Here is a 15,815-nt window from a genome sequence, read left to right as displayed (position 1 = left end):
TTCAAAAGTAACGATGTTTCTCTTAAGATACACAACTAGTGGCGTATCGCTTAAGGCACACTGGAAACAGTATCTAAAAAATGTGTATTTGGGTGAGCAACTGGCACGAAACACTGTGACTCTCTTAGGGTAACCAATATCTCGTCACCAGTATAATCACATCTTCAAAGTCAAGAAACCGCTGGCAAGAGTAACGATGTTTCTCTTAAGATACACAACTAGTGGCGTATCGCTTCAGGCAGACTGGCCACAGTATCTCAAAATGTGTATTTGGGTGAGCAACTGGCAGAAAGCACTATGACTCTCTTAAGGTAGCCAATGCCTCGTCACAAACATAATCCCATCACCAACTTCAGGAAACCGCTTGCAAAGGTAACGAAGCTTCTCATAAGATACCCAGCTAGTGGGGTGTCACTTGAGGCAGACTGGCCAAAGTATCAAAAAAATGTGTATTTGGGTGAGCAACTAGCAGGAATCACTATGACACTCATAGGGCAGACAATGCCTCGTCACCAGCATAATCACATCAGCAACTTCAAGAAACCCCTGGCAAAAGTTACAATGACTCTTAAGATACACAACTAGTGGCGTAGCTATCAGGCAGACTGGAAAGAGTATCTAAAAAATGGGTATTTGGGTGAAGAACTGGCAGGAATCTCTATGACTCTCTTGAGGTAGCCAGTGATTCGTCACCAGCAGAATCAAATCAGCAACTTCTAGAAACCCCTTTCAAAAGTAACGATGTTTCTCTTAAGATACACAGCTAGTGGCGAATCGCTTCAGGCACACTGGAAACAGTATCTAAAAAATGTGTATTTGGGTGAGCAACTGGCACGAAACACTGTGACTCTCTTAGGGTTGCCAATATCTCGTCACCAGTACAATCACATCTTCAAAGTCAAGAAACCGCTGGCAAGAGTAACGATGTTTCTCTTAAGATACACAACTAGTGGCGTATCGCTTCAGGCAGACTGGCCACAGTATCTCAAAATGTGTATTTGGGTGAGCAACTGGCAGAAAGCACTATGACTCTCTGAAGGTAGCCAATGCCTCGTCACCAACATAATCACATCACCAACTTCAAGAAACCGCTTGCAAAGGTAACGCAGCTTCTCATAAGATACACAGCTAGTGGGGTGTCACTTGAGGCAGACTGGCCAAAGTATCAAAAAAATGTGTATTTGGGTGAGCAACTAGCAGGAATCACTATGACACTCATTGGGTAGCCAATGCCTCGTCACCAGCATAATCACATCAGCAACTTCAAGAAACCCCTGGCAAAAGTTACAATGACTCTTAAGATACACAACTAGTGGCGTAGCTATCAGGCAGACTGGAAAGAGTATCTAAAAAATGTGTATTTGGGTGAAGAACTGGCAGGAATCTCTATGACTCTCTTGAGGTAGCCTATGATTCGTCACCAGCAGAATCAAATCAGCAACTTCTAGAAACCCCTTTCAAAAGTAACGATGTTTCTCTTAAGATACACAATTAGTGGCGTATCGCTTCAGGCACACTGGAAACAGTATCTAAAAAATGTGTATTTGGGTGAGCAACTGGCACGAAACACTGTGACTCTCTTAGGGTTGCCAATATCTCGTCACCAGTACAATCACATCTTCAAAGTCAAGAAACCGCTGGCAAGAGTAACGATGTTTCTCTTAAGATACACAACTAGTGGCGTATCGCTTCAGGCAGACTGGCCACAGTATCTCAAAATGTGTATTTGGGTGAGCAACTGGCAGAAAGCACTATGACTCTCTTAAGGTAGCCAATGCCTCGTCACCAACATAATCCCATCACCAACTTCAGGAAACCGCTTGCAAAGGTAACGAAGCTTCTCATAAGATACACAGCTAGTGGGGTGTCACTTGAGGCAGACTGGCCAAAGTATCAAAAAAATGTGTATTTGGGTGAGCAACTAGGAGGAATCGCTATGACACTCATAGGGCAGACAATGCCTCGTCACCAGCATAATCACATCAGCAACTTCAAGAAACCCCTGGCAAAAGTTACAATGACTCTTAAGATACACAACTAGTGGCGTAGCTATCAGGCAGACTGGATAGAGTATCTAAAAAATGTGTATTTGTGTGAAGAACTGGCAGGAATCTCTATGACTCTCTTGAGGTAGCCTATGATTCGTCACCAGCAGAATCAAATCAGCAACTTCTAGAAACCCCTTTCAAAAGTAACGATGTTTCTCTTAAGATACACAATTAGTGGCGTATCGCTTCAGGCACACTGGAAACAGTATCTAAAAAATGTGTATTTGGGTGAGCAACTGGCACGAAACACTGTGACTCTCTTAGGGTTGCCAATATCTCGTCACCAGTACAATCACATCTTCAAAGTCAAGAAACCGCTGGCAAGAGTAACGATGTTTCTCTTAAGATACACAACTAGTGGCGTATCGCTTCAGGCAGACTGGCCACAGTATCTCAAAATGTGTATTTGGGTGAGCAACTGGCAGAAAGCACTATGACTCTCTGAAGGTAGCCAATGCCTCGTCACCAACATAATCACATCACCAACTTCAAGAAACCGCTTGCAAAGGTAACGCAGCTTCTCATAAGATACACAGCTAGTGGGGTGTCACTTGAGGCAGACTGGCCAAAGTATCAAAAAAATGTGTATTTGGGTGAGCAACTAGCAGGAATCACTATGACACTCATAGGGTAGCCAATGCCTCGTCACCAACATAATCACATCAGCAACTTCAAGAAACCCCTGGCAAAAGTTACAATGACTCTTAAGATACACAACTAGTGGCGCAGCTATCAGGCAGACTGGAAAGAGTATCTAAAAAATGTGTATTTGTGTGAAGAACTGGCAGGAATCTCTATGACTCTCTTGAGGTAGCCTATGATTCGTCACCAGCAGAATCAAATCAGCAACTTCTAGAAACCCCTTTCAAAAGTAACGATGGTTCTCTTAAGATACACAATTAGTGGCGTATCGCTTCAGGCACACTGGAAACAGTATCTAAAAAATGTGTATTTGGGTGAGCAACTGGCACGAAACACTGTGACTCTCTTAGGTTTGCCAATATCTCGTCACCAGTACAATCACATCTTCAAAGTCAAGAAACCGCTGGCAAGAGTAACGATGTTTCTCTTAAGATACACAACTAGTGGCGTATCGCTTCAGGCAGACTGGCCACAGTATCTCAAAATGTGTATTTGGGTGAGCAACTGGCAGGAAGCACTATGACTCTCTTAAGGTAGCCAATGCCTCGTCACCAACATAATCCCATCACCAACTTCAGGAAACCGCTTGCAAAGGTAACGAAGCTTCTCATAAGATACACAGCTAGTGGGGTGTCACTTGAGGCAGACTGGCCAAAGTATCAAAAAAATGTGTATTTGGGTGAGCAACTAGCAGGAATCACTATGACACTCATAGGGCAGCCAATGCCTCGTCACCAGCATAATCACATCAGCAACTTCAAGAAACCCCTGGCAAAAGTTACAATGACTCTTAAGATACACAACTAGTGGCGTAGCTATCAGGCAGACTGGAAAGAGTATCTAAAAAATGTGTATTTGGGTGAAGAACTGGCAGGAATCTCTATGACTCTCTTGAGGTAGCCAGTGATTCGTCACCAGCAGAATCAAATCAGCAACTTCTAGAAACCCCTTTCAAAAGTAACGATGTTTCTCTTAAGATACACAACTAGTGGCGTATCGCTTCAGGCACACTGGAAACAGTATCTAAAAAATGTGTATTTGGGTGAGCAACTGGCACGAAACACTGTGACTCTCTTAGGGTAACCAATATCTCGTCACCAGTATAATCACATCTTCAAAGTCAAGAAACCGCTGGCAAGAGTAACGATGTTTCTCTTAAGATACACAACTAGTGGCGTATCGCTTCAGGCAGACTGGCCACAGTATCTCAAAATGTGTATTTGGGTGAGCAACTGGCAGGAAGCACTATGACTCTCTTAAGGTATCCAATGCCTCGTCACCAACATAATCCCATCACCAACTTCAGGAAACCGCTTGCAAAGGTAACGAAGCTTCTCATAAGATACACAGCTAGTGGGGTGTCACTTGAGGCAGACTGGCCAAAGTATCAAAAAAATGTGTATTTGGGTGAGCAACTAGCAGGAATCACTATGACACTCATAGGGCAGCCAATGCCTCGTCACCAGCATAATCACATCAGCAACTTCAAGAAACCCCTGGCAAAAGTTACAATGACTCTTAAGATACACAACTAGTGGCGTAGCTATCAGGCAGACTGGAAAGAGTGTCTAAAAAATGTGTATTTGGGTGAAGAACTGGCAGGAATCTCTATGACTCTCTTGAGGTAGCCAGTGATTCGTCACCAGCAGAATCAAATCAGCAACTTCTAGAAACCCCTTTCAAAAGTAACGATGTTTCTCTTAAGATACACAATTAGTGGCGTATCGCTTCAGGCACACTGGAAACAGTATCTAAAAAATGTGTATTTGGGTGAGCAACTGGCACGAAACACTGTGACTCTCTTAGGGTTGCCAATATCTCGTCACCAGTACAATCACATCTTCAAAGTCAAGAAACCGCTGGCAAGAGTAACGATGTTTCTCTTAAGATACACAACTAGTGGCGTATCGCTTCAGGCAGACTGGCCACAGTATCTCAAAATGTGTATTTGGGTGAGCAACTGGCAGGAAGCACTATGACTCTCTTAAGGTAGCCAATGCCTCGTCACCAACATAATCCCATCACCAACTTCAGGAAACCGCTTGCAAAGGTAACGAAGCTTCTCATAAGATACACAGCTAGTGGGGTGTCACTTGAGGCAGACTGGCCAAAGTATCAAAAAAATGTGTATTTGGGTGAGCAACTAGCAGGAATCACTATGACACTCATAGGGCAGCCAATGCCTCGTCACCAGCATAATCACATCAGCAACTTCAAGAAACCCCTCTTCTAAAGTTACAATGACTCTTAAGATACACAACTAGTGGCGTAGCTATCAGGCAGACTGGAAAGAGTATCTAAAAAATGTGTATTTGGGTGAAGAACTGGCAGGAATCTCTATGACTCTCTTGAGGTAGCCAGTGATTCGTCACCAGCAGAATCAAATCAGCAACTTCAAGAAACCCCTGGCAAAAGTTACAATGACTCTTAAGATACACAACTAGTGGCGTAGCTATCAGGCAGACTGGAAAGAGTATCTAAAAAATGTGTATTTGGGTGAGCAACTGGCACGAAACACTGTGACTCTCTTAGGGTTGCCAATATCTCGTCACCAGTACAATCACATCTTCAAAGTCAAGAAACCGCTGGCAAGAGTAACGATGTTTCTCTTAAGATACACAACTAGTGGCGTATCGCTTCAGGCAGACTGGCCACAGTATCTCAAAATGTGTATTTGGGTGAGCAACTGGCAGAAAGCACTATGACTCTCTGAAGGTAGCCAATGCCTCGTCACCAACATAATCACATCACCAACTTCAAGAAACCGCTTGCAAAGGTAACGCAGCTTCTCATAAGATACACAGCTAGTGGGGTGTCACTTGAGGCAGACTGGCGAAAGTATCAAAAAAATGTGTATTTGGGTGAGCAACTAGCAGGAATCACTATGACACTCATAGGGTAGCCAATGCCTCGTCACCAACATAATCACATCAGCAACTTCAAGAAACCCCTGGCAAAAGTTACAATGACTCTTAAGATACACAACTAGTGGCGTAGCTATCAGGCAGACTGGAAAGAGTATCTAAAAAATGTGTATTTGGGTGAAGAACTGGCAGGAATCTCTATGACTCTCTTGAGGTAGCCAATGCCTCGTCACCAGCAGAATCAAATCAGCAACTTCTAGAAACCCCTGGCAAAAGTAACGATGTTTCTCTTAAGATACACAACTAGTGGCGTATCGCTTCAGGCACACTGGAAACAGTATCTAAAAAATGTGTATTTGGGTGAGCAACTGGCACGAAACACTGTGACTCTCTTAGGGTAACCAATATCTCGTCACCAGTATAATCACATCTTCAAAGTCAAGAAACCGCTGGCAAGAGTAACGATGTTTCTCTTAAGATACACAACTAGTGGCGTATCGCTTCAGGCAGACTGGCCACAGTATCTCAAAATGTGTATTTGGGTGAGCAACTGGCAGAAAGCACTATGACTCTCTGAAGGTAGCCAATGCCTCGTCACCAACATAATCACATCACCAACTTCAAGAAACCGCTTGCAAAGGTAACGCAGCTTCTCATAAGATACACAGCTAGTGGGGTGTCACTTGAGGCAGACTGGCCAAAGTATCAAAAAAATGTGTATTTGGGTGAGCAACTAGCAGGAATCGCTATGACACTCATAGGGTAGCCAATGCCTCGTCACCAGCATAATCACATCAGCAACTTCAAGAAACCCCTGGCAAAAGTTACAATGACTCTTAAGATACACAACTAGTGGCGTAGCTATCAGGCAGACTGGAAAGAGTAACTAAAAAATGTGTATTTGGGTGAAGAACTGGCAGGAATCTCTATGACTCTCTTGAGGTAGCCTATGATTCGTCACCAGCAGAATCAAATCAGCAACTTCTAGAAACCCCTTTCAAAAGTAACGATGTTTCTCTTAAGATACACAACTAGTGGCGTATCGCTTCAGGCACACTGGAAACAGTATCTAAAAAATGTGTATTTGGGTGAGCAACTGGCACGAAACACTGTGACTCTCTTAGGGTTGCCAATATCTCGTCACCAGTACAATCACATCTTCAAAGTCAAGAAACCGCTGGCAAGAGTAACGATGTTTCTCTTAAGATACACAACTAGTGGCGTATCGCTTCAGGAAGAATGGCCACAGTATCTCAAAATGTGTATTTGGGTGAGCAACTGGCAGGAAGCACTTTGACTCTCTTAAGGTAGCCAATGCCTCGTCACCAACATAATCCCATCACCAACTTCAAGAAACCGCTTGCAAAGGTAACGAAGCTTATAATAAGATACACAGCTAGTGGGGTGTCACTTGAGGCAGACTGGCCAAAGTATCAAAAAAATGTGTATTTGGGTGAGCAACTAGCAGGAATCACTATGACACTCATAGGGTAGCCAATGCCTCGTCACCAGCATAATCACATCAGCAACTTCAAGAAACCCCTGGCAAAAGTTACAATGACTCTTAAGATACACAACTAGTGGCGTAGCTATCAGGCAGACTGGAAAGAGTATCTAAAAAATGTGTATTTGGGTGAAGAACTGGCAGGAATCTCTATGACTCTCTTGAGGTAGCCAATGCCTCGTCACCAGCAGAATCAAATCAGCAACTTCTAGAAACCCCTGGCAAAAGTAACCATGTTTCTCTTAAGATACACAACTAGTGGCGTATCGCTTCAGCCACACTGGAAACAGTATCTAAAAAATGTGTATTTGGGTGAGCAACTGGCACGAAACACTGTGACTCTCTTAGGGTAACCAATTTCTCGTCACCAGTATAATCACATCTTCAAAGTCAAGAAACCGCTGGCAAGAGTAACGATGTTTCTCTTAAGATACACAACTAGTGGCGTATCGCTTCAGGCAGACTGGCCACAGTATCTCAAAATGTGTATTTGGGTGAGCAACTGGCAGAAAGCACTATGACTCTCTTAAGGTAGCCAATGACTCGTCACAAACATAATCCCATCACCAACTTCAGGAAACCGCTTGCAAAGGTAACGAAGCTTCTCATAAGATACACAGCTAGTGGGTCGTCACTTGAGGCAGACTGGCCAAAGTATCAAAAAAATGTGTATTTGGGTGAGCAACTAGCAGGAATCACTATGACACTCATAGGGCAGACAATGCCTCGTCACCAGCATGATCACATCAGCAACTTCGAGAAACCCCTGGCAAAAGTTACAATGACTCTTAAGATACACAACTAGTGGCGTAGCTATCAGGCAGACTGGAAAGAGTATCTAAAAAATGTGTATTTGTGTGAAGAACTGGCAGGAATCTCTATGACTCTCTTGAGGTAGCCTATGATTCGTCACCAGCAGAATCAAATCAGCAACTTCTAGAAACCCCTTTCAAAAGTAACGATGTTTCTCTTAAGATACACAACTAGTGGCGTATCGCTTCAGGCACACTGGAAACAGTATCTAAAAAATATGTATTTGGGTGAGCAACTGGCACGAAACACTGTGACTCTCTTAGGGTTGCCAATATCTCGTCACCAGTACAATCACATCTTCAAAGTCAAGAAACCGCTGGTAAGAGGAACGATGTTTCTCTTAAGATACACAACTAGTGGCGTATCGCTTCAGGCAGACTGGCCACAGTATCTCAAAATGTGTATTTGGGTGAGCAACTGGCAGAAAGCACTATGACTCTCTGAAGGTAGCCAATGCCTGGTCACCAACATAATCACATCACCAACTTCAAGAAACCGCTTGCAAAGGTAACGCAGCTTCTCATAAGATACACAGCTAGTGGGGTGTCACTTGAGGCAGACTGGCCAAAGTATCAAAAAAATGTGTATTTGGGTGAGCAACTAGCAGGAATCACTATGACACTCATAGGGTAGCCAATGCCTCGTCACCAGCATAATCACATCAGCAACTTCAAGAAACCCCTGGCAAAAGTTACAATGACTCTTAAGATACACAACTAGTGGCGTAGCTATCAGGCAGACTGGAAAGAGTATCTAAAAAATGTGTATTTGGGTGAAGAACTGGCAGGAATCTCTATGACTCTCTTGAGGTAGCCTATGATTCGTCACCAGCAGAATCAAATCAGCAACTTCTAGAAACCCCTTTCAAAAGTAACGATGTTTCTCTTAAGATACACAATTAGTGGCGTATCGCTTCAGGCACACTGGAAACAGTATCTAAAAAATGTGTATTTGGGTGAGCAACTGGCACGAAACACTGTGACTCTCTTAGGGTTGCCAATATCTCGTCACCAGTACAATCACATCTTCAAAGTCAAGAAACCGCTGGCAAGAGTAACGATGTTTCTCTTAAGATACACAACTAGTGGCGTATCGCTTCAGGCAGACTGGCCACAGTATCTCAAAATGTGTATTTGGGTGAGCAACTGGCAGGAAGCACTATGACTCTCTTAAGGTAGCCAATGCCTCGTCACCAACATAATCCCATCACCAACTTCAAGAAACCGCTTGCAAAGGTAACGAAGCTTCTCATAAGATACACAGCTAGTGGGGTGTCACTTGAGGCAGACTGGCCAAAGTATCAAAAAAATGTGTATTTTGGTGAGCAACTAGCAGGAATCACTATGACACTCATAAGGTAGCCAATGCCTCGTCACCAGCATAATCACATCAGCAACTTCAAGAAACCCCTGGCAAAAGTTACAATGACTCTTAAGATACACAAATAGTGGCGTAGCTATCAGGCAGACTGGAAAGAGTATCTAAAAAATGTGTATTTGGGTGAAGAACTGGCAGGAATCTCTATGACTCTCTTGAGGTAGCCAATGCCTCGTCACCAGCAGAATCAAATCAGCAACTTCTAGAAACCCCTGGCAAAAGTAACGATGTTTCTCTTAAGATACACAACTAGTGGCGTATCGCTTCAGGCACACTGGAAACAGTATCTAAAAAATGTGTATTTGGGTGAGCAACTGGCACGAAACACTCTGACTCTCTTAGGGTAACCAATATCTCGTCACCAGTATAATCACATCTTCAAAGTCAAGAAACCGCTGGCAAGAGTAACGATGTTTCTCTTAAGATACACAACTAGTGGCGTATCGCTTCAGGCAGACTGGCCACAGTATCTCAAAATGTGTATTTGGGTGAGCAACTGGCAGAAAGCACTATGACTCTCTTAAGGTAGCCAATGCCTCGTCACAAACATAATCCCATCACCAACTTCAGGAAACCGCTTGCAAAGGAAACGAAGCTTCTCATAAGATACACAGCTAGTGGGGTGTCACTTGAGGCAGACTGGCCAAAGTATCAAAAAAATGTGTATTTGTGTGAGCAACTAGCAGGAATCGCTATGACACTCATAGGGCAGACAATGCCTCGTCACCAGCATAATCACATCAGCAACTTCAAGAAACCCCTGGCAAAAGTTACAATGACTCTTAAGATACACAACTAGTGGCGTAGCTATCAGGCAGACTGGATAGAGTATCTAAAAAATGTGTATTTGTGTGAAGAACTGGCAGGAATCTCTATGACTCTCTTGAGGTAGCCTATGATTCGTCACCAGCAGAATCAAATCAGCAACTTCTAGAAACCCCTTTCAAAAGTAACGATGTTTCTCTTAAGATACACAACTAGTGGCGTATCGCTTCAGGCACACTGGATACAGTATCTAAAAAATGTGTATTTGGGTGAGCAACTGGCACGAAACACTGTGACTCTCTTAGGGTTGCCAATATCTCGTCACCAGTACAATCACATCTTCAAAGTCAAGAAACCGCTGGCAAGAGTAACGATGTTTCTCTTAAGATACACAACTAGTGGCGTATCGCTTCAGGCAGACTGGCCACAGTATCTCAAAATGTGTATTTGGGTGAGCAACTGGCAGGAAGCACTATGACTCTCTTAAGGTAGCCAATGCCTCGTCACCAACATAATCCCATCACCAACTTCAGGAAACCGCTTGCAAAGGTAACGAAGCTTCTCATAAGATACACAGCTAGTGGGGTGTCACTTGAGGCAGACTGGCCAAAGTATCAAAAAAATGTGTATTTGGGTGAGCAACTAGCAGGAATCACTATGACACTCATAGGGCAGCCAATGCCTCGTCACCAGCATAATCACATCAGCAACTTCAAGAAACCCCTGGCAAAAGTAACAATGACTCTTAAGATACACAACTAGTGGCGTAGCTATCAGGCAGACTGGAAAGAGTATCTAAAAAATGTGTATTTGGGTGAAGAACTGGCAGGAATCTCTATGACTCTCTTCAGGTAGCCAGTGATTCGTCACCAGCAGAATCAAATCAGCAACTTCTAGAAACCCCTTTCAAAAGTAACGATGTTTCTCTTAAGATACACAACTAGTGGCGTATCGCTTAAGGCACACTGGAAACAGTATCTAAAAAATGTGTATTTGGGTGAGCAACTGGCACGAAACACTGTGACTCTCTTAGGGTAACCAATATCTCGTCACCAGTATAATCACATCTTCAAAGTCAAGAAACCGCTGGCAAGAGTAACGATGTTTCTCTTAAGATACACAACTAGTGGCGTATCGCTTCAGGCAGACTGGCCACAGTATCTCAAAATGTGTATTTGGGTGAGCAACTGGCAGAAAGCACTATGACTCTCTTAAGGTAGCCAATGCCTCGTCACAAACATAATCCCATCACCAACTTCAGGAAACCGCTTGCAAAGGTAACGAAGCTTCTCATAAGATACCCAGCTAGTGGGGTGTCACTTGAGGCAGACTGGCCAAAGTATCAAAAAAATGTGTATTTGGGTGAGCAACTAGCAGGAATCACTATGACACTCATAGGGCAGACAATGCCTCGTCACCAGCATAATCACATCAGCAACTTCAAGAAACCCCTGGCAAAAGTTACAATGACTCTTAAGATACACAACTAGTGGCGTAGCTATCAGGCAGACTGGAAAGAGTATCTAAAAAATGGGTATTTGGGTGAAGAACTGGCAGGAATCTCTATGACTCTCTTGAGGTAGCCAGTGATTCGTCACCAGCAGAATCAAATCAGCAACTTCTAGAAACCCCTTTCAAAAGTAACGATGTTTCTCTTAAGATACACAGCTAGTGGCGAATCGCTTCAGGCACACTGGAAACAGTATCTAAAAAATGTGTATTTGGGTGAGCAACTGGCACGAAACACTGTGACTCTCTTAGGGTTGCCAATATCTCGTCACCAGTACAATCACATCTTCAAAGTCAAGAAACCGCTGGCAAGAGTAACGATGTTTCTCTTAAGATACACAACTAGTGGCGTATCGCTTCAGGCAGACTGGCCACAGTATCTCAAAATGTGTATTTGGGTGAGCAACTGGCAGAAAGCACTATGACTCTCTGAAGGTAGCCAATGCCTCGTCACCAACATAATCACATCACCAACTTCAAGAAACCGCTTGCAAAGGTAACGCAGCTTCTCATAAGATACACAGCTAGTGGGGTGTCACTTGAGGCAGACTGGCCAAAGTATCAAAAAAATGTGTATTTGGGTGAGCAACTAGCAGGAATCACTATGACACTCATAGGGTAGCCAATGCCTCGTCACCAGCATAATCACATCAGCAACTTCAAGAAACCCCTGGCAAAAGTTACAATGACTCTTAAGATACACAACTAGTGGCGTACCTATCAGGCAGACTGGAAAGAGTATCTAAAAAATGTGTATTTGGGTGAAGAACTGGCAGGAATCTCTATGACTCTCTTGAGGTAGCCTATGATTCGTCACCAGCAGAATCAAATCAGCAACTTCTAGAAACCCCTTTCAAAAGTAACGATGTTTCTCTTAAGATACACAATTAGTGGCGTATCGCTTCAGGCACACTGGAAACAGTATCTAAAAAATGTGTATTTGGGTGAGCAACTGGCACGAAACACTGTGACTCTCTTAGGGTTGCCAATATCTCGTCACCAGTACAATCACATCTTCAAAGTCAAGAAACCGCTGGCAAGAGTAACGATGTTTCTCTTAAGATACACAACTAGTGGCGTATCGCTTCAGGCAGACTGGCCACAGTATCTCAAAATGTGTATTTGGGTGAGCAACTGGCAGAAAGCACTATGACTCTCTTAAGGTAGCCAATGCCTCGTCACAAACATAATCCCATCACCAACTTCAGGAAACCGCTTGCAAAGGTAACGAAGCTTCTCATAAGATACACAGCTAGTGGGGTGTCACTTGAGGCAGACTGGCCAAAGTATCAAAAAAATGTGTATTTGGGTGAGCAACTAGGAGGAATCGCTATGACACTCATAGGGCAGACAATGCCTCGTCACCAGCATAATCACATCAGCAACTTCAAGAAACCCCTGGCAAAAGTTACAATGACTCTTAAGATACACAACTAGTGGCGTAGCTATCAGGCAGACTGGATAGACTATCTAAAAAATGTGTATTTGTGTGAAGAACTGGCAGGAATCTCTATGACTCTCTTGAGGTAGCCTATGATTCGTCACCAGCAGAATCAAATCAGCAACTTCTAGAAACCCCTTTCAAAAGTAACGATGTTTCTATTAAGATACACAACTAGTGGCGTATCGCTTCAGGCACACTGGAAACAGTATCTCAAAATGTGTATTTGGGTGAGCAACTGGCAGAAAGCACTATGACTCTCTGAAGGTAGCCAATGCCTCGTCACCAACATAATCACATCACCAACTTGAAGAAACCGCTTGCAAAGGTAACGCAGCTTCTCATAAGATACACAGCTAGTGGGGTGTCACTTGAGGCAGACTGGCCAAAGTATCAAAAAAATGTGTATTTGGGTGAGCAACTAGCAGGAATCACTATGACTCTCATAGGGTAGCCAATGCCTCGTCACCAGCATAATCACATCAGCAACTTCAAGAAACCCCTGGCAAAAGTTACAATGACTCTTAAGATACACAACTAGTGGCGTAGCTATCAGGCAGACTGGAAAGAGTATCTAAAAAATGTGTATTTGTGTGAAGAACTGGCAGGAATCTCTATGACTCTCTTGAGGTAGCCTATGATTCGTCACCAGCAGAATCAAATCAGCAACTTCTAGAAACCCCTTTCAAAAGTAACGATGTTTCTCTTGAGATACACAACTAGTGGCGTATCGCTTCAGTCACACTGGAAACAGTATCTAAAAAATGTGTATTTGGGTGAGCAACTGGCACGAAACACTGTGACTCTCTTAGGGTTGCCAATATCTCGTCACCAGTACAATCACATCTTCAAAGTCAAGAAACCGTTGGCAAGAGTAACGATGTTTCTCTTAAGATACACAACTAGTGGCGTATCGCTTCAGGCAGACTGGCCACAGTATCTCAAAATGTGTATTTGGGTGAGCAACTGGCAGGAAGCACAATGACTCTCTTAAGGTAGCCAATGCCTCGTCACCAACATAATCCCATCACCAACTTCAAGAAACCGCTTGCAAAGGTAACGAAGCTTCTCATAAGATACACAGCTAGTGGGGTGTCACTTGAGGCAGACTGGCCAAAGTATCAAAAAAATGTGTATTTGGGTGAGCAACTAGGAGGAATCGCTATGACACTCATAGGGCAGACAATGCCTCGTCACCAGCATAATCACATCATCAACTTCAAGAAACCCCTGGCAAAAGTTACAATGACTCTTAAGATACACAACTAGTGGCGTAGCTATCAGGCAGACTGGATAGAGTATCTAAAAAATGTGTATTTGTGTGAAGAACTGGCAGGAATCTCTATGACTCTCTTGAGGTAGCCTATGATTCGTCACCAGCAGAATCAAATCAGCAACTTCTAGAAACCCCTTTCAAAAGTAACGATGTTTCTCTTAAGATACACAACTAGTGGCGTATCGCTTCAGGCACACTGGAAACAGTATCTAAAAAATGTGTATTTGGGTGAGCAACTGGCACGAAACACTGTGACTCTCTTAGGGTTGCCAATATCTCGTCACCAGTACAATCACATCTTCAAAGTCAAGAAACCGCTGGCAAGAGTAACGATGTTTCTCTTAAGATACACAACTAGTGGCGTATCGCTTCAGGCAGACTGGCCACAGTATCTCAAAATGTGTATTTGGGTGAGCAACTGGCAGAAAGCACTATGACTCTCTGAAGGTAGCCAATGCCTCGTCACCAACATAATCACATCACCAACTTGAAGAAACCGCTTGCAAAGGTAACGCAGCTTCTCATAAGATACACAGCTAGTGGGGTGTCACTTGAGGCAGACTGGCCAAAGTATCAAAAAATGTGTATTTGGGTGAGCAACTAGCAGGAATCACTATGACTCTCATAGGGTAGCCAATGCCTCGTCACCAGCATAATCACATCAGCAACTTCAAGAAACCCCTGGCAAAAGTTACAATGACTCTTAAGATACACAACTAGTGGCGTAGCTATCAGGCAGACTGGAAAGAGTATCTAAAAAATGTGTATTTGTGTGAAGAACTGGCAGGAATCTCTATGACTCTCTTGAGGTAGCCTATGATTCGTCACCAGCAGAATCAAATCAGCAACTTCTAGAAACCCCTTTCAAAAGTAACGATGTTTCTCTTAAGATACACAACTAGTGGCGTATCGCTTCAGTCACACTGGAAACAGTATCTAAAAAATGTGTATTTGGGTGAGCAACTGGCACGAAACACTGTGACTCTCTTAGGGTTGCCAATATCTCGTCACCAGTACAATCACATCTTCAAAGTCAAGAAACCGTTGGCAAGAGTAACGATGTTTCTCTTAAGATACACAACTAGTGGCGTATCGCTTCAGGCAGACTGGCCACAGTATCTCAAAATGTGTATTTGGGTGAGCAACTGGCAGGAAGCACTATGACTCTCTTAAGGTAGCCAATGCCTCGTCACCAACATAATCCCATCACCAACTTCAGGAAACCGCTTGCAAAGGTAACGAAGCTTCTCATAAGATACACAGCTAGTGGGGTGTCACTTGAGGCAGACTGGCCAAAGTATCAAAAAAATGTGTATTTGGGTGAGCAACTAGCAGGAATCACTATGACACTCATAGGGTAGCCAATGCCTCGTCACCAGCATAATCACATCAGCAACTTAAAAAAACCCCTGGTAAAAGTTACAATGACTCTTAAGATACACAACTAGTGGCGTACCTATCAGGCAGACTGGAAAGAGTATCTAAAAAATGTGTATTTGGGTGAAGAACTGGCAGGAATCTCTATGACTCTCTTGAGGTAGCCTATGATTCGTCACCAGAAGAATCAAATCAGCAA

Source organism: Schistocerca nitens, chromosome 3, assembly GCF_023898315.1.
Source record: "Schistocerca nitens isolate TAMUIC-IGC-003100 chromosome 3, iqSchNite1.1, whole genome shotgun sequence".
Taxonomy (NCBI): domain Eukaryota; kingdom Metazoa; phylum Arthropoda; class Insecta; order Orthoptera; family Acrididae; genus Schistocerca; species Schistocerca nitens.
This window is presented reverse-complemented; position numbering follows the sequence as displayed.